Source organism: Mustela lutreola, chromosome 13 (assembly GCF_030435805.1).
Source record: "Mustela lutreola isolate mMusLut2 chromosome 13, mMusLut2.pri, whole genome shotgun sequence".
Lineage (NCBI taxonomy): Eukaryota > Metazoa > Chordata > Mammalia > Carnivora > Mustelidae > Mustela > Mustela lutreola.
Window position 1 is genome coordinate 55,445,833 of NC_081302.1, and position 26,478 is coordinate 55,472,310.

Here is a 26,478-nt window from a genome sequence, read left to right on the forward strand (position 1 = left end):
TGTTCATATTACTTCTTTAATCAATATCTCCTTTCAGTTATTCATGTTTACCCTTTTCAAAATCACAAGTAATAGGATTATGGTCTTTTGAGCTCAGTAGCAACAGACTTTCATAAATATATTTCTGAATTTGTGATTGTCTCCAGATCTGCAACTGAGGAGTCTCAAATTGAATCAGGTCTTCCAGAGGCCCTCTCATATAAAGATGCAGAGCTTCTTAATGCAATATAGGTGCTTTTACCTGTTAGGCCATCTGTCACTCCCTGTCAAGACCACTCACGTAAGCTTTAATGGCGTTCAAAGTTTCTTCTTCCTGTGTCTAAGCTCCAGGGTCACGTAACTAGTTTTCAGAATGGATCTCTTCTGCGTACATATTCCTGCTTTTCATTTCAGGTAAGCCTTCTACCTTCCACTGACAATTACTCTGCCCTGCAATAGTTTCACCTGGACATGACATGAGCCATGGCCTCTCATGCATGACAATTAATCAATCCCTCAGTTCCACCTCTGTAAGAGCTTTAGAAATTAAAGACTCTGTTCCTCTCCATTTTTCTAACAAACATTAATGCAGTGCCTACTAGATGCAAGAAGTTGCTCTTCAGGCTTGCACAGGATCTGTAACGGGCTGGTGGCCCTTCCCCATAACAAGCACCAGTCCTCCCAAAGTGCTGTCAAGAATGTGGGATTTATTATTTTTTTTAAAGATCTTATTTATTTATTTGACAGAGAGAGATCACAAGTAGGCAGAGAGGCAGGCAGAGAGAGAGAGGGGGAGAAGCAGGCTCCCTGCTGAGCAGAGAGCCTGATGCGGGGCTCAATCCCAGGACTCTGAGATCATGACCTAAGCTGAAGGGAGAGGCTTAACCCAGTGAGCCACCCAGGCGCCCAAGAACATGGGATTTAAAGAAGTGTGTGAAATTGTGATGTGAAGAGTCCCTCAGAAGTTCTCCCAGAGTTCGGTAAACTCACATATGAGCAGAGAAAAGGTTCATAAAGGATATGAATTCGAGGGAGATCTTGGAGGATGGGAGGATTTTGAAAAGGGAAGCTAGGAAGAGAAAGGGACAAACTGTGTGTGAAAAGAAATGCAGCAGATTTAGCTGGGGGTCAATGATTTTCAGACCAAATGCAAGAGAGAAATGGCTGAGATCCTCAAGGGACAGGTGAGGAAGGCCTGACTTCCCCGGGAAGCAATGAGACCAGAGAGGCACGAGGCAGGACATAGCTCTTCCTCACACAGCCTCATCACCACAAGCATGATGAATCGAAGGCAGCTGCAGCTTACAGACATGAGGCAGGAAGGCGGACAAGGCAAGATGCAAGGGGATCTTCTCTCCAAGATGTGATTCCTGCCCACCCTACCTGGCCGCACATGCTCTTTCCCACTTCCTGTTCCACGAACACCCAAACATCAAGCACACTCCCTGCTCTGCATAGCTCTGTGCTAAGCTTGCCTTCCCTCTGTCTCCTTTGGAACACTCTCTCTCCACCACACTAGTCCATCTGGCAGTGCTCGACTCCTTCCAATCTCCGCTCAAATGCTAACTTCTCTATAAGGCATTTCCTGACTGCCCCAATCCAAGCCACTTGCTCTGTTCCCTTGTGTAAGGGAAAGCTACCACACAGCTCCATCAGAGCAACTGTTTCTAAAGGATCATCCCCCAACTGAACTATAACACCCTTGATATTACCCCCAGAACAATTATTGGCGCATGTGGGAAGGACAACACATGAGTGAATGAATGAATGAAGTGAATAGTCATATGAACTAGAAAAGGATGGCCATAGATCAAAAGGAAAAAGAAAGTAAAACTATGAAAGAATACAGAAACCTGGAGAACTTAGTAATAACTAAATGTACGGTAATTGGGGGGCGCCTGGGTGGCTCAGTGGGTTAAATCCTCTGACTCTGGCTCAGGTCATGATCTAGGTTCCTAGGAATGAGCCTCACATCAGGCTTTCTGCTCAGCGGGGAGCCTGCTTCCCCCCTCTCTCTGCCTACTTCTCTGCCTACTTGTGATCTCTGTCAAATAAATAAATAAATAAATAATCATTAAAAAAATAAATAAATGTAGGGTAAGCAAAACATGGAGAATGCCAGGCTTCTGAGTTCTCTGCCAGAAGCCCAATGCTCTTCTTCATTGCTTTTCATATTATTAGCTTAGAAACACTGAGCATAAATACGTGGATTTAAAAGAAACAAAGAAGGAACCACCAGGAGACAGAGGCAGGGAAGAACCCAGACAGAACAAACACTAAGATTCCTATTTTAACTTACTTGGGTGTAAACATTTTCTGAGAAAAGTTTGTTAGATTCTTCATTCAAAGTACAGTTTCTTTAATTAGAAGAGTTTCCATGTAATAGAAATACACTCTAATTTCAGAAGCATAAAAAACTACCATGTTAATTATTAACTAACTAAAGGGACACAGAAAATCATTACCCCTTTGTAAAAATCAGAATTTAACAATGAATATGTTATTATCAATTCCATAGAACTCTTAGATCTGAATTTTCAGAAATCTAAGTGAATCTTAGTGAAATTAGAGAATGCAAAACAGAAGGAGGGAAAAGACTAAGCAACAGTAAATTAGTTTTTAATTTTCAGGGCACCTGAGGTTTTATTTCTCATGTATTTTCTTTAATAGTAGGGAAGTTCTGGTACACATAAAATAACCTATTAAAAGAGGATTTATTAGAATGTTATAATTGTACTAACATACCTTAGAGTACACAGCAAGGTATTGGAGTCTAATGACTAAAATGTAATTGCTCACTGAACTCTACATGTAATTGTCAAAGGGCTAGTCCATCATCATTCAGACTTGATCACTTGATCATTCAGACTTGATCACTGTGTGACAATATAAATTGGTTGTTTTAATTTCTTTTCTTTTCTTTTCTTTTCTTTTTTCTTTCATGTAGGCTCCACACCCAGCAGGGCCTGAACTCCTGATCCTGAGATCCTGAGTCAGATGCTCAGCCACCTGAGCCACCCGGGCGCCCTGGTTCTTTTAATTTCAATGAAGCTCCATAGACACTCTCACCAACCAAATGAGGAGATTCCCATGGTAAGTCACAGAGGGCCTCTAACTGAGGGTAGCAGGCTGTTGAACAAAATGAAGTAGAAAAGCAAGCAACGGAGGCTCCAGGATGGCACTTACATCCGCACCCAGCCTCTGGTAGAAACACGCCTGTGTGCATCACGCACTCCATAAATATCTGTCGTTTGATTCACCAGTTTTTTTCGGACTAATGTTGTTGTGAAAAACGGTAAAATGAATTTTTACTTTCATTTTCATTTTCTACTGTGTGTCATCATCTTACAAATCCATGCTGTCTCGGCCAATGCTATCACTTGGCCATGGTGCAGGCTGCAGCCCCACCCCCAGGAACATGAAAGCCTCCACGGGAGTGAGAAGATGGTAAATAAATTACTCCAGCCCCCCTGCTGTGCAGGTTTCTGGAAGGCCAGGGCCTGAGGCCCTCAGTCCCTCATAGACCTTGGCCTGCCAACCTGAAGTAGCTAACACCAATGCACAGGCTCCTAAAGATGCTTTCTTCACATTCCCTTCCCTGGGAGGAAATCCCTCCAGGCCTTTGACTTCTCTCAGCAGGAGACTTCCTTTTGGTATAAAAAGGTAATGCTTTCCTGGAAGTAAGGTAGACATGGCCAGAAAGCTCTACCCTTACAGTAAATAGGGGCTTTCTAAATAGACATTTCTAAAGAATGGGTTCATAGCAGCAATGTCCACAGTTGCCAAACTGCGGAAAGAGCCAACCAAGATGCCCCTTCAACGGACGAATGGATAAAGGAGATATGGTCCATATATGCAATGGAATATTACTCAACCATCAGAAGGGACGAACACCCAACTTTGGCATCAACATGAATGGGACTGGAGATTATGCTGAGTGAAATAAGTCAAGCAGAGAGAGTCAATTATCATATGGTTTCACTTGTGGAACATAAGGAATAACGTGGAAGACATTAGGAGAAGGAAAGGAAAAGTAAATTGGGGGAAATCGGAGAGGGAGGCGAACCATGAGAGACTGCAGACTCTGAGAAACAAACTGAAGGTTTTAGAATGGGGGAGGGAGGAGGGATGGGTGGGTATTAAGGAGGCATGTATTGCCTGGAGCACTGGGTGTGTTGCATAAACAATGACTCTTGGAACACTGAAAAAATAAAATTAAATTAAAAATAAAAAAGAACGGGTAATTAAGGGCTACCTGGAGACCAGGATCCTCATATTTGATCAACCCTCAAATCTAAACACTCAAAAGAGAACTTTTAATAATTTTGAGCTAAGAAAGAACAGAGTGGGTAGATGACACAAGAGCAGATCTGTCTCAGGATAGCCTGCATGGATTAGTGCTAGGGAGCAGAACACTACATTTAATAAGTGCGAGGCAATGTGGCAGGGAAGGAAGAACAGCCCGACTAAGTATTATTTAAGTGGTATTGAATTAGTTGGAAAGATATCTTGAGGTACTGATAGGGGCGGCATGTAAATTGGCAGTTCAGCCTGAAATGAGAAGGCACGACTTGCTCACACAGAGGGCTCTATTTTATAGAAACTGCATTTGCTATTATGTTTAAAGGAAAAATCTTAGCACATTCATGATGTTGTTTAACTTGGACTACCCTGAAAGTAAGCGTTCACCGAAGCCAAGGGTCAGCAAGAAGACCTGTCCACCTCTGATGGCCGCAATTTATTTTTTCAACTTAAATTTGACCAGGGCCATTATGGTCTCTGTCATTCATTCATTCAACCAATATTAAGCAAAAGGCACTGTGCTCGTTTCTTTAAGGGATACGAAACAAATTAAGTGTCCTTCCCTAGGATGGTGTGATGGGTTTTGAAATGTGTACTCCAAAGGGATGTTGAAGGCCTAATCTCTCATACATGTAAATGTGACCTGATTCAGAAGTAGGGTCTTTTTATGATGAAGTCATTAAAGTGGTCCCCAATCCAATGTGAAAGTTACCCTTATGAAAAGGGGAAATTTGAACAGAGAGATAGACACACATAAAAGAAAGACAATGTCAACGCCCAGGGAGAAGGATGGACATGTACATGCCAGAGAAACACCAAAGGTCTCCAGAAGCTAGGACAGAGGAATGCAAGAGAGTCTCCCTCACAGCTCTCAGAAGAAACCAACCTCACCCATACCTGGATTTCACACGTCCGGCCTGTGGAACCTCCCAATAATAAGTTTAAGCCACCTGGTTTGGGCTACATTGGTATAGCTGTCAGAAAAAACTAATATAAATTGGGTCACAAAAGAAGTGAGGCCAATGACAAAACTTCCAGGGAACAGAACTCTCTGAGGGGGTCTTTCCACAAATGCTCTGACTCGGTGAAAGCAGGCAGGTTCGGTCACTGGACCACAGGTCACCACTTTCTACAGCAGTTCCATAAATGCCATCAAAGAAAAAGATGGTTTATATCCTATATGAAGGCTGACCCAATGGGAACTGTTTAATCCTCTAAAAAGATGATTAGAAAGAAACAGAAGCAATAAAGGTTAATGGAAAATTAATCTTGGTGACCTATTTGGGCAAATCAAAGTTGTGGGACATGCATTTATTTAAAAGGAAAATGCAAAGAATATTTAGAACGGCAACTCCAGATAAGGGGACAGAGATAAGACTTAATTAGAAGAGTTTCAATACTCACATATTTACAGAAATGTTGAAAAGATAAAAGCCTTCTGATAGGGTAATAGAGATGAACAACAGTGGTAATACTACGTTAACTCTGCAGAAAAATGGAAAGAGAGCTCCAGTGACTAGTCCTATTTCCCCACTGGCTGTGTACAGAGGTCCTATTGTAGGGACTTTGCAAGTGCTCCTCAAAGGCACGCTAGTTCCCCAAGCTCACCAAGGACTGGTCCTCTGCACCCTGGGTGTAAGGGAGGGAAACACACAGGAGAGAATGATGTCAATGGTATAATTAAGCTGAATCACCTCTCCCGCAGTGACAAACAACATGCCATTAGTCCTCCTTTTTGCTCCCTGGACACACCATCCCTTTACCTGAGCATGGTGAGCTTTCTCTCTTCCACGTCTTACAGAGATGATATCATGCTGGCTTCCGAGGACCTGTAAAATAAAGTCCATTTTGTTAGAAGAAACTCCAAACACCGAATTCAGAGAGCTGTTTGAACCTATGCAGGCAGACGCAAGGTTTCACTTGCAAAGTTTGAGCTGAACGCTGCCCTTTCTTATTTCTAGCCATTCCAACTGACTGCCCTTGGAGAACGTCTCTGCGTGGTGCTAACCCAGTAACAATCAATAAATGTGAAGGTCTTATGATAAACCCAGCCCACGAGCCGTCAATCTTCGAAAAGAGTATTTCTGCTTTGAAGGTAGTCCTTGTTGCCAAAGTAGCTCCATCAGGGCCAAGGCTAGAGAGCCAGGGCCTCCCACATCTAAGAAAACCTAAATAAATAAAGCTGTATGTTAATTAAAAGCAGTACAACCGAGAGTATCACTCCAAAGTTGTTCTGAGAGCTGACTGGTATAGGATTCGCATGTTTAAGTGTGGGAAAGACTTCTTCCAAATTTCTAAGATAAAGTAACAGAAACATAGAAGTTTCTTCTCAGAAAGTCTGCTGTGGTGCAAACTATAAAAATGCATCTAGACATTTTCATAAGATAAATCCCACCTTTATTTTCTAGAAAGTACTTTAAAGTCCTCTTACTCCAGCTGGATCCATAGACCAGCAACATCAGCATCACCGAGGAGCCTGAGAACCTACATGAGACCTACTGAAATGGAATCTGCATTTTACGGAGACCTTCAGCGGGTTCCCATGCACATTCAAGTCCGAGAAGCATGGTTCTGAAATGCATTTTGCATCTGGCCTGTGATTACTAGAATCACAAGAACTAAGTCACCTGAGACTTCTAAGACTGTCCTCTGGTGTCCAGGAGTTAATGAAATCAAAATCCCTTTACTACAGTTGCATGAATCTGGGAACCTACTAAACTGCCCAGAAGCCACTCCCTGCTGCCTACATCAGCTTTTCCTTTCCAGAAGATGTTATGCTAATTACCAACTGATACCTAAAAGCACAGCATTATTCTAGAAGGATTCTGTTTTACAGTCAAAAGATTAGCATCAGGTCATTCATTCATTCTATAACCAGATAGTGAACATCTACTTAGGTGATCTATAGTAACCAACATTGTGCAAAGAGCCCAAAGTCTAGAGGAAGGACAGAGGTTTGAACATTGAATTGTAGGTCCACTATGGAAAGGTCAGCACAGAAAACCAGGCTGCAGAGGTGGGCAGTGGTGGATACTTGGGAAGCTTCTCACCCAGACCTGGAATACTGGGAAGTCTTCCTGAGCTCAGCTTTGGGGAAAGAAAAAAAAAAGAAAGATTTTTCAAGAAGCAGCCCACCTATAGGCACAGTGAGTGTGGTATTAGGTTATGGCAAGTACCTAGACCAGCAATGAAAGAGGTAATTACCTTACTTAGAAAAAAACATTGGATTGTGTTTGTATAGGGTTTTTTTTCCAACTGCTTTGAATATTTGTATGCATGAGCTATAAATGTGGCGGCCCTTAGGAACATTTTTTTCCCTTTTAACTCTCCTACCTGTAGTCAAGGAGGAATGGCAAACATCAAATGCAAGAAACACAAACTCAGAAGTCTGTGGAACACTGCAAGGGGGCAGGGATAACAGAACGGTGCCCTCCGCATTTGCTATTTGATCACAGAGAGTGTCACTGAAACCGTAACCAGCAGTTCGGGGGCCAAAAAGAGAATTGCATTAAAGTTAATACGAAAGTCAGGGAAATGTCTCAGGCGAGGGACACTGGCTATTGGGCAGGTGCACGGCTGGGAGCAACTGAAGGCTCTCAGTGGGACACTGAGTGCACACCTCTCTCCAAGCCTGTTTCTTCTCTGTGCATTTAAATAGCTCTTATCCCGTCTCCTTCCCCCTCACTTACTCTTGCGATTTCTCTCGGTCATTTTCCTTCTCCCCTAGAACCTCCAGGTGCCCTCCGGTCTCTGATTCAACTCTCATCTATTTTCCTTCTAATCCGCCTGCTTTTCCACACCGTCCTTTTGTGAGGAGATAAGGGACAGAAGCGAGGACAACCACAAACATCTTTCTACTCTCTTCCCTTGATCTCTCTTTCCTTTGCTCCACTAACATCCCCACACTTCTGTTCCCCTCTCCTAAACTCGCTTTCCTTTCCTAGAGTCAATCTCCTTTATCAATATGTAGCCAGTTCTTCCAAGCACAGAGCTCAGAAATGACAGACCTGCAGGCCACCTCTACTGTTCCAAGTGTCAGCCTTGGAGTTCCCAGATTCTCCTAACCTGCCGGGTCAACAGTTGAAAAGAAAAAAAAAATACTTTGAAAATATAGTAATTTAACATTTTCTTAGTTTTAAAATGTAGAACAATTCTGGATTATCCAGCTGCTGTGCTGAATGGGTAACAAAGGTATAAAGTATACTAGGCAAAGGGTTTCATTCTAAACCTGGTTCTCCTTAAGTGCATTCCCTCCAACCCACCATGAATCCAACCTTGTCATTACTCTTCTCCCTCTTTGTACAGATCCCCTACACCCTCCTGGAATGACTGAAATGTGCCTCATTACCAGCCCAAGGAAGATGAATGACACAGGTCAGAGTTAACGGAGTGCTTCTTGACAAAGACACAATGCAGCACACAAAAAGGCTCATTTAACACCCCATCAGGAAGCCTTACAAGTTACAGCTTAATAAATATACAAAGATTATTGTAATACAGAAAACGTCTAGTACCGCTTCCCACATGAAATGCACTTACGGAGAACTCTACGGAGCAGGCTTTGATACGGCAATCTCACACTTACTCTCCAAATTGCAGAAAAGCAATTTGGTTTTCTTTAGGCATTTCACTCTATTTTCAACCCCTGTGAATTATTTTCAACCCCTGTGAACTATCGGCAAAACTTTGTAGACAAATCCCCATCTTCTATCCTAGTCCCTAGATGTAGCATATGCTCCTCTCTTATAGTATATGCTCCCCAAATTTTTGATGAATGAATGAGTTTATTGATCAATTAACTGACCAATCAGTGTAAGTCTAAGACACAACAGAATTAAGTAGAGGAAAACACTATCACACACTAAAGCACTTTGAAAAATTCCAAGGTTTTGGCATTGTCATCTAATCATATGGTCAACTTAGGGTCTTGGATGTAACTTGCCTCTGAGATCTAGTAAAGGGAAGAGGGGCTGGTTGGGCGGGGACACGGTGTTGTCCAATGTGATGACCCACATTCTAATGGCAAACAAGCAGATATAAAAACTCTAAAAAGAGGACGAAAGTTCTCAAAAATTTTAAAAATGCAATTAGCTTGGGATAAATTAGTGAATCTTTCCATATGTTCCCATGATACACACCCTTTTATTACTGATGATCTCATCACATCATTACCTCTCCTCAAAAGTTTCTGTGTCACACAAAGGAGTCAAGACTAGGGCACAGCCCCCCAAGATTTTCTAGACAAGCTAAGAAAGCTCCAGAATGGATTCACTGCAGGCCATGATCCCATCTTAGATAAGAGGACGAGGGGACTCGACAAGCTGAGCTACACCTTAACAGAACTAAGGAGTCCCCATCTCCTTGGATTCACCTCGGAATTAGCAGTTTCCCCAAACAGGGACTGCTAGTCACTCCTTATCAATCAAATAGGAGTTAGAGGCAGAGCTGGCCTGGCCTACAGTGCTAACTTGTTATATTTTGCTCTGTATCTCTTAATAATTTCTTAAAGATCTATTTCATTTTATATAATCAACAGTGTTCCAGAAATTAGAGTTCCTTTCTTCATGTTAAAAACTGTAAGAGGAAAAAACCAAAAAAACTGTAAGAGGTTCTTTTTAACATTAACACCATTAATATCTTCAGGGTGAGATGGTCACCCCTCCAGAAAAGAACGCCTCAGAATCCTATCTATTCTAATTCCACAGGAAGAGCTCTCTGTGCTTTCAACTCCATTGTGCCCTCAGACTTGAATCAGTTTTAAAAAATGCCCTGCACTCACATTTGAAAAGAAGGATTTGACGCCTTGAAGAAAAAGTTTTGACAGCTCTAGGAGACATGTATTTTAATTTAAATCTGACCCAGAGTGAGACATCTAAATGACTCATCAATGAAAAAAGAAAAAAAAAATATTTGAAAACAATCCCTAGTTCTTACTTCTATTACTACCTCTGCATATCATAAGACCTAGATGTGTTACCATTCAACAGTGTTTTCTAATAATAAAGAACTGAAGAAAAGATATCATGTTTTAACTTTTTTACCCCCTCATTTCATTTTGAGGGTTCCAGCAATCTAGTTTCCTAGCAATATAAGAATCCCAGCTCTACAATTTCAGTCATATCTATACAGTATGAAAAGCATTTCCAAAAAGAAAAAAAAAAAAATAGCTGTATTTGCCATCTGTACTCACTACCTTAAGTTCAACAGCTATGTTTTTGCACTGGAGTACAGAGAGAAGGTGGGGAGGAATCTGATTCCCTCCCCCCCACCAAAGTTCTGAGTGCCTTCTCCGGCTGTGATTCACATGGTATCTTTTCAACATCAATTCTCTGTTCAAATTACCTCAACATCTTTGGATTTCTTCTATTCTCATCCCAATAAGCTAGTACCTTTGGGAACAATTAAAAAGAAAAAAAAAAACTACTTCCACATTATTTGTGTCCATGTGTGTATATACACTGTCATATGACTTCCAAGTCTGAACTTAAGGCCAAATAGTCAAATAGCACATACCAAATGCGAGCTACTGAATGAAAACAGATCAGTGAAGGAGTCTTGCCACCATTGCTACTACTACGTCCCTGAAGGATATAATCTGGAAAAGCTACTTCCCAGGCCCCTAATCCAGCCAAGCCCTCCATTAAACAGAGCTTCCAGACAGAGGGGACTGGGTGAATGCCTCTGTAAGAGATCACCACATATTTTCATAGTTTACAAGGATAAAGCAATTACAGCTTTAGTCGTTCATGAATAAAGCCTCTTTAACATTTTAATGAGAACATTAAACTCAGCTTCACTTGGTTTGGTCTCCCCAGAAAGTCTGTTAGCCTAAGAGAAAGTTTCTTTAAAAAGCAGTAATGAAATTGTAGGCCTGTCTGTGTCCCCTAGGGCATGACTCCGCCACAAACACTGGCTGTGTTACCCCCCCCCCCCCCAACAAGCCTATATATTTTGATAGGACTACAGTTAGGGAAGTGAGAGACAGTCTCTGAAGAAACACCCCCCTCTCTGCAGTACTGGTGTGCTTGTGTGTGCTCACTCATTTTATCTCTGACTTGTCTCCTAATTCGCTTTTATGTTATACACAGCTTTGACTACAATGTGTGACTCAATAAATGTTCAATCATACTTTTCTGCTATTTTCCCTTAATCATTTTCTACCAGCTCCGTTCTCTCTTGCACTGTGACTGATTCCCACTAAGGCTACCAACTGCTGTTCGCCTGGAGACCCATTAAATTCCGCAGACAACCAAGAGAGCTTCAGAAGCCAAAGGTGAACAAGAAATCATTCTCAGACTCAGTGACTTAGCATGAATGTCTGCCTCTTCTTCTGAACAAAACCTGAAGCGGTATAAGAGAAGAGTCTGTCACCTTGAAAATCGAGTGGAAGAGACGAGTAAAACCAAAGGGGGTTCATCTACAGGTAATGCATGACATTTCCTGAACACCAACTGTGAACGAAGAGCTATTTTAGGTCCTGGGGGGACAGTGAGGAATGAAACAGATAAGACCTCCATTCCCACTGAGCTTAAGAACTAGCTGGAGAAACAGGGAGTAAACAAACAAACATATCAGAAGGTAATAAGGGCTACAAAGAACATATAACAGACCCAAGGGATAAGACAGACCAGTTAAATAGGATGGACAGGAAAAGCCCAGCAGAGCAAAAATCTAGAACAAATCCTTAAGGTCGTGAAAAGATATGGAGGAACCTGAAATGCAGGTTACTAAGTGGAAGAAGGTAATCTGCATAAGTCCAGCTATAAGACATTCTGGAAAAGGAAAAACTCCAGTGGAAATAGTAAAAAGATCAGTGGTTTCCAGGGGTTGGGGAGAGGAAGGGAGAACAGTACAGAGGAGTTTAACACAGTGAAACCATTCTCTACAATACTTCATAATGGTAGATACATGTCATTATACAGTTGTCAGAAGTCATAAAATGCACAACACTAAGAGCGAACCCCGAAGTAAACTACAGGCTCTGGGTGATAACGACATGTCAGTGTAGGAGCACCGCTATAACAAAGGCATCACTCTGGTGTGGGACGTCTGTCGTGGAAAGGGCTGTGCGTGTGGTGGGGTAGGGGGCAGGAGATCTAGGAGAACTCTCTGTACTTTCTGTTCAGTTTTGCTATAAATCCAAATTGCTCTAAAAAATAAAGTCTTTTTAAAAAAAAATCCTTAAGGGAAGAGAGTGTGGTGTGTAGAAGAACTGAAAGAAGTTCAGCTTTGCTGGAGTCTAGTGAACAAGGCAGAGAAGAATGACATCAGGATGAGCCAAGGAGGTCATAGTTAGAAGTCTGAGTTTCACCCTAAAAGCACCAGGAGCCACTGTCTAGTTTTAGGCTGGGCCTGTTTTAGTATGTTTTACATTTCTGAAATGTCATTCTGGCTACCGTGTGGAAAATGGATTCCAGAGAGGCAATGGACAGAGGCTGATGATGGTGGGAGAAGCGGGCGGGTTTGAAAGTGCATTTGAAAGAGGAGCTGACAGGATTGGTGATGGAGACAATGGATATGGGGCCGTGAGGGAGAAAGAGAAATCAAAGACGATTTCTCAGTGGGAGGAGACAGCCCTTCCTGAGATGGGGAAGATCCCCGGGGAACTACCTATGAGGACCACACAAGGTGCCACATGCCATGTGACAGACCAACGGAAGCCATGGGAGTGTCTGTGTCACCAAAGACACATGTGCCTTCATGTGAAAAGCAAATGGATGTGTGTGCCAGTCACAGACACACATACGTTCACTGGTCCAGGGAGATATATGTGAATATATATAAAGGTTAGTAAATGGTCTCTGCAACTTAAAGCAAATGTAAAATCATTTCAGGAATCTTTCAAGGACTAAAGAGAAAGATTATCAGTATTTCCATTAACTTGTAAGGAAGCTGAAGGCAAATAACACGAAAGGTCTTGCTGAGGGTCACACAGCCACTGGCCAGCAGAGCTGACACTAGGAGCCAGGTTTCCGGGGAGATCACACCAGACATACATCACACACGCCTGTGTGTCCTCTGGAGCATGAGGACACACGTGCTGGGTGAGGGCGGGGTACCGCCACCCTGCCTGCACCTCAGCCTGTGAGATGTTATTCAAATAATCTAGAAAATGTGGCTGACAAGACTAAAAAAATGTCCATAACACGGGAGCAAACCTGACACAGAGCAAATCAAACACTAAAGTGAAACGCGCCACAGACTTTTTTTTTTTTTTTTTTTTTTTTTTTTTTTTTTTTTTTTTATTTTTTATTTTTTATAAACATATATTTTTTATATACATATATTTTTATCCCCAGGTCTGTGAATCACCAGGTTTACACACTTCACAGCACTCACCAAATCACATACCCTCCCCAATGTCCATAATCCCACCCCCTTCTCCCCAACCCCCTCCCCCCGGCAACCCTCAGTTTGTTTTGTGAGATTAAGAGTCACTTATGGTTTGTCTCCCTCCCAATCCCATCTTGTTTCATTTATTCTTCTACCCACTTAAGCCTCCATGTTGCATCACCACTTCCTCATATCAGGGAGATCATATGATAGTTGTCTTTCTCTGCTTGACTTATTTCGCTAAGCATGATACGCTCTAGTTCCATCCATGTTGTTGCAAATGGCAAGATTTCATTTCTTTTGATGGCTGCATAGTATTCCATTGTGTATATATACCACATCTTCTTGATCCATTCATCTGTTGATGGACATCTAGGTTCTTTCCATAGTTTGGCTATTGTGGACATTGCTGCTATAAACATTAGGGTGCACGTGCCCCTTTGGATCACCACGTTTGTATCTTTAGGGTAAATACCCAATAGTGCAATTGCTGGGTCATAGGGCAGTTCTATTTTCAACATTTTGAGGAACCTCCATGCTGTTTTCCAGAGTGGCTGCACCAGCTTGCATTCCCACCAACAGTGTAGGAGGGTTCCCCTTTCTCCGCATCCTCGCCAGCATCTGTCATTTCCTGACTTGTTGATTTTAGCCATTCTGACTGGTGTGAGGTGATATCTCATTGTGGTTTTGATTTGTATTTCCCTGATGCCGAGTGATATGGAGCACTTTTTCATGTGTCTGTTGGCCATCTGGATGTCTTCTGCTAGAACTTATACAGGAATTCAGTAAAGTGTCAGGATATAAAATCAATGCACAGAAATCAGTTGCATTTCTCTACACCAACAGCAAGACAGAAGAAAGAGATATTAAGGAGTCAATCCCATTTACAATTGCATCCAAAACCATAAGATACCTAGGAATAAGCCTAACCAAAGAGACACAGAATCTATACTCAGAAAACTATAAAGTACTCATGAAAGAAATTGAGGAAGACACAAAGAAATGGAAAAATGTTCCATGCTCCTGGATTGGAAGAATAAATATTGTGAAAATGTCTATGCTACCTAAAGCAATCTACACATTTAATGCAATTCCTATCAAAGTACCATCCATCTTTTTCAAAGAAATGGAACAAATAATGCTAAAATTTATATGGAACCAGAAAAGACCTCGAATAGCCAAAGGGATATTGAAAAGGAAAGCCAACGTTGGTGGCATCACAATTCCAGACTTCAAGCTCTATTACAAAGCTGTCATCATCAAGACAGCATGGTACTGGCACAAAAACAGACACATAGATCAGTGGAACAGAATAGAGACCCCAGAAATAGACCCTCAACTCTATGGTCAACTAATCTTCGACAAAGCAGGAAAGAATGTCCAATGGAAAAAAGACAGCCTTTTCAATAAATGGTGCTGGGAAAATTGGACAGCCACATGCAGAAAAATGAAATTGGACCATTTCCTTACACCACACACGAAAATAGACTCAAAATGGATGAAGGACCTCAATGTACGAAAGGAATCCATCAAAATCCTTGAGGAGAACACGGGCAGCAACCTCTTCGACCTCTGCCGCAGCAACATCTTCCTAGGAACAACGCAAAAGGCAAGGGAAGCAAGGGAAAAAATGAACTACTGGGATTTCATCAAGATCAAAAGCTTTTGCACAGCAAAGGAAACAGTTAACAAAATCAAAAGACAACTGACAGAATGGGAGAAGATATTTGCAAACGACATATCAGATAAAGGACTAGTGTCCAGAATCTATAAAGAACTTAGCAAACTCAACACCCAAAGAACAAATAATCCAATCAAGAAATGGGCAGAAGACATGAACAGACATTTCTGCAAAGAAGACATCCAGATGGCCAACAGACACATGAAAAAGTGCTCCATATCACTTCGCCACAGACTTTTGAATGAACACCTCAACGACAAACACCGCGGTCTCCTGTGCACAAACTCTTCAGTAGCCCTCGTCAGGGTTACACAGACGGAGCTTCCTCAAAAGACGGAGCACGAGCCCATGACTCACTGGCATAACCTTATCTCCTCATACGCTTCATCTGGAATTCCTCTTCTATTCCTCGGGTTTCTAAAAGCGCACCAATAGCCCGAATAAATTTTAGGAAAAGGGAAAAAAAATGCTAGAAGCCAAAGAACTGACAGGTCTGGTTTTTGTACCATTGCCTCAAAGAGTAAAATTCCATCAGGTGAAATGACCACTAAAGTAAGTCAGACCATATTTAAAAAAGACAAACACCGGGGACAGGACTGGTAGGCCCAGACATGCTATTTAGTCTGCATACTACCTATACAAGTTTTTTTTTTTTTTTTTCTTTTTAATACAAGCTTCATTCCGTCAGGCTCTCCCTCAGAAACAGTGAGGACTCCCACCTCACAACATTTAGAAGTCTGAAAGGGAAACAGTGAGGGGGTGTCTGTCTCTGTGTTTGTCCCTGTGAGTCATACACTCTCTGTTCTTACTGAATGTGGGTTGTTTGTTTTCTTGTTGATTTGCAGACTTCCTCTCTGAGTGTTTCTTTTACAAACGGGCAAGTGTCAACTGTCCTTCTCTGTGTACTGAGAGCATATCCCTAGTGTGGGTTCACTTGGTAAGAAAATCTGCTGCTTTTCTCTACTAATGTTTTTCCAAAGGACCCTTCCAGAACAAGAACAGCCCCTAATGGACAACATGGCCACAGTCAGTGATACTCACAATAACTAGACTGAGAACAGCTGAAGAAAGGGGGTTCAGAAAAAGAGTTTAAAATGTTTGGTCAGATAACCCCATCCTCCAACCTGGAGGTTGAGAAAATCATGTTCCAGGGCTAAAATCATGTATAAAGATGGGAACTACTATCTTCGGCCAGTGATTTTCTTACCAAGTGAACCCACACTAGGGATATGCTCTCAGTACACAGAGAAGGACAGTTGACACTTGCCCCTTTGTAAAAGAAACACTCAGAAGGCTCACTCTGAAACTCCCCACAGGCTCTCCCCAAGCTTCCATTCACATCAAGATACCCCACCCAGACCTTCCCCATTCCTGTCCTTTCGGCTTTATGGAATGCTTTTTACTGTAGGACACCCCATCCTCCCATATCATTCGATTTTTTTTTCCTTTTTGGGTAGGATGGTGATTAAGATTTGCAACGAGAGTTCAGGAAAGACGGATGGCAAGAGTCAAGGCAAAATGGGGTTAATTCATAAGAACCTGACTCACAGAGCCTGCTCCTAGGCAGGGCCTAAGCTGGTGATCAAGATGGAGGCCTGGGGAGTGCAGACAAATACATCAGGAGCAGGGACTGGGAAAAAGCAGTGGATTGGAAACCAAGGAGGCATGCAAGGTGGTAGCCACTATAAGACACTTTAGAGACAACTCCAAGGCCCAGGAGCAGAGGCTGCAAGGATGCCAGTGGTACCTGTTACAGGAAATGGTGAGGAACCAAGCAGGCAAAAACCAGGTAAATAATGATACCCTTTCCCCTTTGTAGTCAAAACCACCTCATTCCGTTTATTTTTCTAGAGTCTTCCTTCCTTCACGGCCTGAGCTCAATGTTAAACATCCTATCGTCCTCATATAACACCTGAAACCCTGGCCTGCCAATTATCATAGTGAGGATCCTATGAAGATTGGTGCACAAGCACACATTGTAACTTTCCTTGCAAAGCACCTTTCACTTCTATTGTGTCTTTAATTCCCACAACACTATGTGATATAAGCACGTAAATAAATAAATCGAGGCCCAAAGAGACTCACCTTGCACAAGAGTAAGACCCTTCATTCAAACCCAGATTTTTTTTTTAAGGTTTTATTTGTTTATTTCAGAGAGAGAGAGAGAGAGGAAGAGAGAGGGTGTGTGCATGTGTGTAGGAAAGAGCAAGGGGGTACAGAGAAAAGACCTGAAGCAGACTCTGTACCAAGTGTGGAGCCGCCATGAGGCTCAATCCCACCACCACGAGATCATGACGTGAGCCGAAACCAAGAGTCAGATACTTAACTGACTGAGCCACCCAGGTGCCCCTAAACCCAAATATTGTGACTTGAGATCCTGTGCTTCTAGAATATGCTGTTAGTGTATTTCTTATTCTCTAAAACGATGTGCTATAAATTACATTAGTGTAGATGTCACAGATTTAGAACTGGTGAGGCAATAAAATAGCATCATTTGATACCCCACTTACTTGGGAATCTAGGATGTGCTACAGTAAGAGCTGTGCCTAAAATATAGGTACAGGATGTTGGACGAGGCAGCTGTCCTGCACCCTGAAGGTGCAAAAAAAGAAAGCCTGCCCTAGTTTAGTCGATCTGAGCCAATATCACCAACTTAGCACCAACATTCAATTTGAAAAAAAAAAAAAAAAAAAAGTGGGGTCGCCTGGGTGGCTCAGTCTGTTAAGCATCAACTCTGCTCGTGATCATCTCAAGGTCGTGAGATTAACCCCCACTTCCAGCTCTACACTGGGCGGGAAGCCTGCTGAAGATTCTCTCTCTCCCTCTTCCTTCCCCACACCCCCTGCTTGCATTCACTCTTTATTAAAAAAAAAAAAGTTCTAACTACAAATGATAGAAGTCTGTGCTCAAGGCTAATCAATGTTTTTGTTTCTTTTTTTAAATTTCAAAAAATATATATATATAAGGTATGATCTTAAAGTAATAGCACTGAGTCTATAAACTGAAAGAGAAAACAACCACCCTCACATGCCTTTGTCAAGTACCTTTATTATGTCTCATTTTATCCCGTAGTTCAAATTTTCTCTTAATTCATATCTGGCTCTCCTTAACAATTATAGAATAAAGCTGGTTTTCAAATATTTGTTGAGTGGAGGGATGGAGGGGCACATAAATGAAAGAATTCACGTGTCCATCTAGCTACACTCCATGTCAGGTGAAGGGTGAAACACCACTTGAGTCAGACACAGCAGACCAAAGCTTAGCACCTTTGTGCTTTGCAATCACAAAGATCCAGACTCAAATCCTGTGGGCTTTGCAATCACATAGATCCAGACTCAAATCCTGCTGTTTGTCAACTATATTGCTGTGAGGAATTCACTCAACTCCTAATTCTAGGCTTCCTCGTGAGCAAGATGGGAAGAGCCCTGAGTACCATGCAGAACTGGTGTGCAAGTTAAAGTCACAGATTTGGCCACTGTCTAGGCGGCACTAGGGTACTAGTTCCTGTACCTTAGGAATCCTCTCCTCTCTCTCTATCCCACACTTAGCCTGACCCCCTGCTCACTGGTTCCTAACAGTGCTTCTATACAGAAAACCCTCTTATAAAGCTAATGGCTAAATGTCAACTTTATTTACAATGGTGGTCAATTTCCCTTCCATGAACATCAAACTTTTCTATTCATGATCTAGAGATAAGCTGTGCATGGTGAGTATTCAATAAAGTTTGATGCCTTTTGAGTAAATGTTCCAGAAATGTGAACCTCACCTTTTATACACCAATACTCTATATTTGAAAGCTTTCTAAAATGTATTATGCACTTAACCACTTTGGTAAAAGAGCAGCTTGAAAGAACTTTAACCTTTTTTTGACTCAGGGTTTATTGTCATGGACTTAAGACATAGCACTGGCATGAAAAATTTTAATTTTTTTAGAGGTTTTTTTTAAGTCTGTGGATTTTCTCATATTAAATATTCTCAGATTCCTACACTGTGATCATTCCTTTCATTTCTTCCTGTGGTCAGCACCTTCATCTCCTAGAAGGCATGAGACACTATGGAATTTAAAGAACAAAGTCCCTGGCATCTTCAAAGTGTTCACCAAGAATCATTCTCAGATCTTTCTCATCTGTGGCCTTAAGAACACATGTTTGGGAAGAGTTTCCAGGAAGGCCTACATATTTCCTGGTCTAAGATGGACTGGTCTGTCTCTAATGTCTTTACATTTTATCCCTCTACATTTTAAGGTACTCAACAAATAGTTATAAAATGAATTAACAGCATTTACACAACATTTGTAATTACTATTTTCTCTATGAGACTTTGTTCTAATCCACATCTAGTTTCCTTACCCATCTGAGGCCATATTTTTTTTTAAAGATTTTATTTATTTATTTATTTATTTGAGAGAGCACACACATAAGATAGAGAGAGCATGAGAACCACAATTCCCACTAAGCAGGGAGTCTGACATGGGGCTCGATCCCAGGACCCTGAGATCATGATCAGAGGTAAAGGTGGTCATCCACCAATTGAGCCACTCAGGCACCCCTGGGACTGTACGTTTTTATCTGCAAAATAAGAAAATTTGGTAAAATTATCCCTAAGGTTTTTTCCAACATTAATCTCCCACAGTCCTAACCCTCAAGGCACATATATGTGTTCTATGAGATAGAACTTCTGGAAATCTGACCACCAGATAAGTGAAGCCTTAGAGGATATGGTGAATAAACAATGCATCCTTTGCCCTGTAATCGAGAAATCCTAGCAAGAAGGCACTTATCCTTATATCATGGCAGCAAATACAGGAAGAATGAACTCCCTTACTCATTTCTCCCACCATTAATATCTTATATAGGAGTAGAAATATTGAACTTGGGAGTGTAAACATATTGATTTGTGTATGTGTGTGTCAAATGTTCATAGGTGAAAAACCTAGTATTTCTCAAAAGAAGTCAACTGCAACCAGGCAAATAAAACTTTAACAGAAATTTTTTTTCAAATTACTGTATCTAGGGCTTCCACTGACCCTTTGTTCCAAGCTATTTCTTCAAATATCACTTCATTCAAATACTAACTTATCAGCTACGTTTGTTTCAATAATACTACAGTTTCACTATATGCACAGAAATTCAATACAACTTCTGTAAACTACAGTTTAACTTTCTCTGTTAAAACCAAAATCTCCAGGGGCGCCTCAGTGGCTCAGTGGGTTAAAGCCTCTACTTTCAGCTCAGGTCATGATCTCAGGGTCCTGGGATCGAGCCTCACATCGGGCTCTCTGCTCAGCAGGGAGCCTGCCCCCCCCCACCTACTTGTGATCTCTGTCTGTCAAATAAATAAAATCTTAAACCGCACCCCCCACGCAAAATCTTCAAATTAAAGAAGTTCATGGGTTTTACCCAGAAAGGAAGTAGATGCAAAAGTCAAACGTTTATCCACAAGCACACTTGGCAAGGCATTGGGAGTATGACTTTTCCCCTGGAGGCCCAAGGCACAGAAGCCATGAACAGCTTTCTCTTTCAGACAGGATGGTGTTCCTTCAATTCAATTTTACATGAATTCAAGGTATACTTTCCTCAAGCACTGTACCAAATTCTCAAGACAGTACAAAAAATGAATAAAATATATCATCTCTGCCTCAGAGGAGATGCAGTGAAGCCAAACACATAAAAGAAGCAACACTACAAAAGGATTGCCTAGGACAGAATCCCAACTTTTCCATAATTAGCTGTGAAACTTGGACAAGTGACTTTACCTTTCGGATGCAGTGTCTTTATCTACACAACGGTGATGACAACAGGACTCACCTCACAGTGTTGGAGTAAGGATGACATCGGTCATTATGCCTAAGGCATTAAGAACAGTTCCCGGCACAAAGGAAGCACTCATGGTTCGTATCATCATCGTGATGGTCATCCGTGTCATCATTATATATATTTCATGAGCAAAATTTTTCATTTTGTTATTTAATAAAATTGAAGCTATAACAAACTCTAGGAAATGCGGGGTGGAGGGGAACAAACCGAAAAACTATTTTTCCAACAAGCTGCTTCATCTACCCTGACAAATCCTAACTACACCTACTTCTCAGAGAGACGCAAAGATGGCAGTGAGTAAGGGTGTGGAGAGAATAAAGAAACAAACATGACAAAGAGGAGAAAAAAGCAGAGAGGAAGAAAGGGTGCAGATGGAAGGGCATTTCTGAGTTCTTTAAAGATTTATTTTTATTTACGGGGGGGGGGCACAGGAGAGAGGGGCAGAGGGAGAGAGTATGAAGCAGACTTGGTGGGGACCCCTACATGGGGCTCAATTCTACAACTTTGAGATCACAAACTGAGCTGCTCAACCGACTCTGCCACCCAGGTACCCCATGTTTCTGAGTTCTTTAAAGCCACCAGACAGGCAGGAGTTGAGTCAGAGAGAGAGAGAGAGGGAGAGAGAGAGAGAGAAGGGGACTTTTGCTCAGCCCTGCTGGGACTCTCCCTTCTCTGCTCAGAAAATCCTTCCTCAAACACTGAAGTTTAGCTTTTCCTTCCCATTTCCACGCATTTCTTTCCACTGGTTATGTTTTGTTTCACAAAAATATTGGATGTATGAAGGACTTTAGAAGTCACTTAATCCAATTCTCTTGATTTTATACATGAGAAAAACTGAGGGCCAAGGGGACAAAGTCATTGCACCTGGTGGTTCAACTCTAAAATGGCGCTCTCTGTGCCCCAGACCTGGGTTGTCTCCCTTAGGACAACAAAAGGAGTACGTTTACCAAAAAGCAGTCTTGCTGGCCCTGTTCCATTTGGCAGATACACAAATTTTTATCTTGGGAAGAAAATCTTGAGAAATATTTTTAAATGAATTAACAAGAATCACACTGTTTTTAATTCAATAGACATGTTTTATTATTAACTTCATTGCCTGCTAAGCCTGAAATTAGGTTTTTCTATGCTTGGGCAGGTCCTGTCTAACCAATAACAGGACAATCAGATTTCAATTAAACAGATATTCCCACTTGGTCCATACACATAAACACACACACACACACACACATACACACAATCAAGAGGCACTTAATCAAAACAAAGTTTGAGCCCATTTTTGTCATTCTCCTGGCCTCGGTTTAGGAAAAGAAGATATCAAACATTTTAAGATAAGGCTCTCCTACTACAGAAATTTCAAATCATTTATTTTCCAAAAGAGGACCAAGTTTCTTGCTATTGCTCCATATTCTATTTCTAGTTCAACAACAGAAGGCAGCCTAACCACAGCCTTCAACACGCTCCCACATCTGGCTTCCTAATGTCTTCAGTCTGGTTTGCCCAAGCCAGGTCAATAGTCTCCTACATATTCAATTTCTTCACTCCCAGCTTTCAACTCCACACTGGAAGACCAAAGCTCTAAAACCAGAGACTTTCAATACCCTTTAATAACGTATTTAAAAATAGACGCTACATCTATCTTCCTGTTGTTTATCTCAGAGCTTCAAGACAAACACTTTGAAACCAGGAAAAAAAAATCTTAAAAAGACCCTTCTCTTTCCTCTCTATCTGAGTAGCATCTTCTGTCTCATTTGCTTCACTGCGTGGGGTTTCAAAGGTATGATCTCACTGTGATTAAGGGAAAGATTCAGGCATTCTTCTCACAGCTGTTTAGACTCCAGGACCATCTGAATCTGGGCCACTAAAAATAACTCAGCCCTGCTGTCTAAATAGGTGTTTACCTTTAGCAGCCTTAGACACATATACCGCTGATGTATTCACACTGTGTTTGGTGAGTATTATTTACATGAATCTATGCTCCACTACTACTATGCGCTTTGTTTTTCTTTTCTCTTCTCCTTTCACAGTAGATAGAGGCTGGACACCGGCGCTGGCTGCAGCTGTGGCTGCCATTCTCACTCATATGACATTCGACAATAGGAAAAACAGAAGCCAACATTACAAAAACAAATCGCACACATCAAACGCTCAGCTCCAGAAGAACGGAACCAAAATTTGAAAGTTTCTGAGGAAGGAAAGGAAAAAGGTGTCTCACCCTCCCACCCTGGATGCCAACTAACAGTGGCCACTCAGTCTCTCCAGATGCCTCGCCAAAGAAAGAAACCCACAAATGTGACAGGAGCGGAGATCCTGGGGGAGCCAATTAGATTTAAGCTGCTTTCAAAATTCTTAAAAAAAAAAAAAAAAAAAAAAACGGGATTAGAAAAGAAACTTGGCACTTGAAATGACATTTCGTGTGTGCTGCTTAGGGCCTGTGGAATACTAGTCATATAATGACTAGTTGTCACATTTATAAAATAAACCTTGGGTTTTTAATATCGTGGAATAAAGTCATTAGCTGGAGAAACAAACCTAGCTTCAGAGGAAGAATGTGGCACATCAAATCTAATAGGTACCTCATCCTTCATTTTTGGAATTACCAGGCGAAACATGACAAATTAGGCCAAGGTCAATGGCAGATAACTGCAAAGAAACTCCTCCAATAGCTGGCTGTGTACTCCTCTGAGGTTCCTGCAATTGTCTGGCAAGGCTAGGGTGGGGAAGACCTGTCAGAGAGGAGGGATTTTCAGATTCCATGCCCTGCCTGCAATGCAAGCTCAATGGCCTTTTGATAACCTGTGGCAGGAGAGGATGGGGCCGAGGAAGAGGAGGAGCACTCAGAAAAATGGCAAGTGTCTCCGCAGTTGCAGATTAGCTGGAGAGACTGAACTATCACTGTTAATAGGCAGGCAGAGTAGGAAAATGCAGCAATTTTTTTTTTTCCTTCCTTAGAAATTTTCAAGTCTTCGTTCAGTTCTCAGGGTTAAGTATTTGATTTTTGCAATTGTTTTTGTACACTGGGTTCTGTTTGGTTGGGTTTCAGCTGTTGGTGGGAACAGAGAACCTGGTATCCCTTGACTCCTGGATCTCTCCAGAGCTCACTACACTAATTTGATGGCTATTTGTGAATCAATTAAATGCATAACAGATGTGTCAAAGACAACAGAAGCAGGCAAAAAGATAGTAATACTTAAAACAGCCAATTTCAGTTGGGGTTCTGAGATGGTTTCTCTTTATTCAAGGAAGAAGTAGCCACAGATCCATCTCCAAAGATTATGTAAAAGCAGACTCTAAACTTGAGGCCCTCATTGACTCCTTTACTGCCTTAATGTAACATCAAAGTAACTGGATCCAAGAAGCCCATAAAAAAGTAAAGGAAAACAGATCCTCTTGAAAAACATTCCAGGGTTCTTGGGCAAGGATACACTTCTGTTCTATGAGGTGGTGGAATGTTTCAGGTGCATCACTTCAATCCTCCTCCTTCTAGAAGGGATGCTAATTTTATTGTCTCTAGTGACAAATACGGATGAGGCACCTAGTCTGTGTCAAGCACTGAACCATATGTCAGGAAGGACAGTAGGAGAAAAGAACACATATTCAGCCTCCACAGGGACTGCTCTAAGCTAATGAAGATGTATATGTCTCTTGGAGATCAGCCTTAGCAACTGGATACATCTTCTCAGGGAAGCAAAAATGAAAATAAACTACCTCAAACTAAACAGCTTTTTTGTACAGAGAAGGAAAACATCAACAAAACAAAAAGACAACCTACTGGATGGTAGAAGATACCTGCAAGTGATAAATTCAATAAGGGGATAATATCCAAAATATGTAAGGAACTCATATAACTCAACACCAAAAAACAAAACAAAACAAAAACCAAATAATCCAATTAAAAACCAGGCAGGGACCTGAGTAGACATTTTTCTAAATAAGACCTGCAGATGGCCACAAGGCACTTGAAAAGATGCTGAACATCACTAATCATTAGGGTCATGCAAGTCAAAACCACAATAGCACCTCATGCCAGTAAGAACGGCTAGTATCAAAAAGATAAGAACAAATGGTGAGGATGTGGAGAAAAGGGGCCACTCGTGTACTGTTGGTAAGATGTAAATTGATACAGCCACTACAGAGAGCAGTATGAACATTCCAAAAAAATTTAAAATAGAACCACCTTATGATCCAGAAATGCCACTTCTATTTAATCCAAGAAAACAAAAACACTATTTAAAAATATATATGCACCCCAGTGTTTACTACAGCATTATTTACAGTAGCCAAGGTACGAAAGCAACCTAAGGATCTACTGACAGATGAATGGATAAGACAGATATGTTATATTATGGACATTGGGGAGGGTATGTGATTTGGTGAGTGCTGTGAAGTGTGTAAACCTGGTGATTCACAGACCTGGGGATAAAAATATATGTATATAAAAAATATATGATTATAAAAAATAAAAAATTAAAAAAAATAAAATAAAATAAAATAATTAAAAAAAAAAAAACAAAACACTATAATAGGGCCCTTAAGATGCTTTAAGAGACTTTCATTATGAAACTGAACAAATATAGTTGCCTATGTCATCATGTTGTCAAAAATCAGAGGATCTCTATAAAATTGAAGCAGTGAGCAAATGAGGTGGAAGAAAATTCAACCAATAAAGATGTTCTTAGTAAAAAAAAAAAAGACAGATATGTTATATATACACAGTGGAATACTGGCCATAATAAAGAGTTAAATCCTACCATACATGACAACATGAATGGACCTAGAGCCGACTATGCTACATAAATCAGACAGAAAAAGACAATACAATGATTTCACTTATATATGGAATCTAAACAAATAAAAATAAAAATAAACAAAACAAAAACCCCAGAGAACAGAAACAGACCCATAAATACAGAGAACAAACTGGTGGTTGCCAGAAAGGAAAGGGTTGGGGGAATGGGCAAAATAGGTGAAGAGTATTAAGAGGTACAAACTTCCGGTTACAAAGTAGGTAAGTCATGGAATGAAGAGTACAACCCAGGGAATATAGTCAATAATATTGTAAAAAGGTTGTATGATGACAGAAGGTGACTATACTTATGGTGTTGAACGCTGGGTAATGGATAGAACTGCTGAGCCACTGTGCTGTATGCGCATCCAAGGCTAATGTTAACACTGCATGTCAACTGTGCTTCAAATAAAAAAGTGTATATGTCTCTTGTGTCTGCGCAAGGGGCAACTCACCTTTCAAAACTGATGTGTTTCAAGTTCTACCTTAAATATAACCTATTCCATGAAATTGTTCTGAGGTCCTCACCAGAAATAATAACTCCCTTCCTTGAGCTCCTCTATCTTTTGCTATTTTGTATTTTA

The 26,478-nt window shown here is 41.2% G+C and overlaps 1 protein-coding gene across 8 annotated transcripts in view; it reads right to left on the reverse strand.

Annotated features, from left to right (window-relative positions):
* ENOX1 (ecto-NOX disulfide-thiol exchanger 1) overlaps positions 1 to 26,478 on the reverse strand; it is a 572,082-nt gene that overhangs the window by 436,495 nt on the left and 109,109 nt on the right. For all 8 annotated transcript variants that reach the window (XM_059144563.1, XM_059144567.1, XM_059144559.1 and 5 more), the window contains exon 2: positions 6,045 to 6,110. The gene's annotated coding sequence lies outside the window, so the exon portion shown is untranslated. The remainder of the gene's footprint in view (positions 1 to 6,044; positions 6,111 to 26,478) is intronic.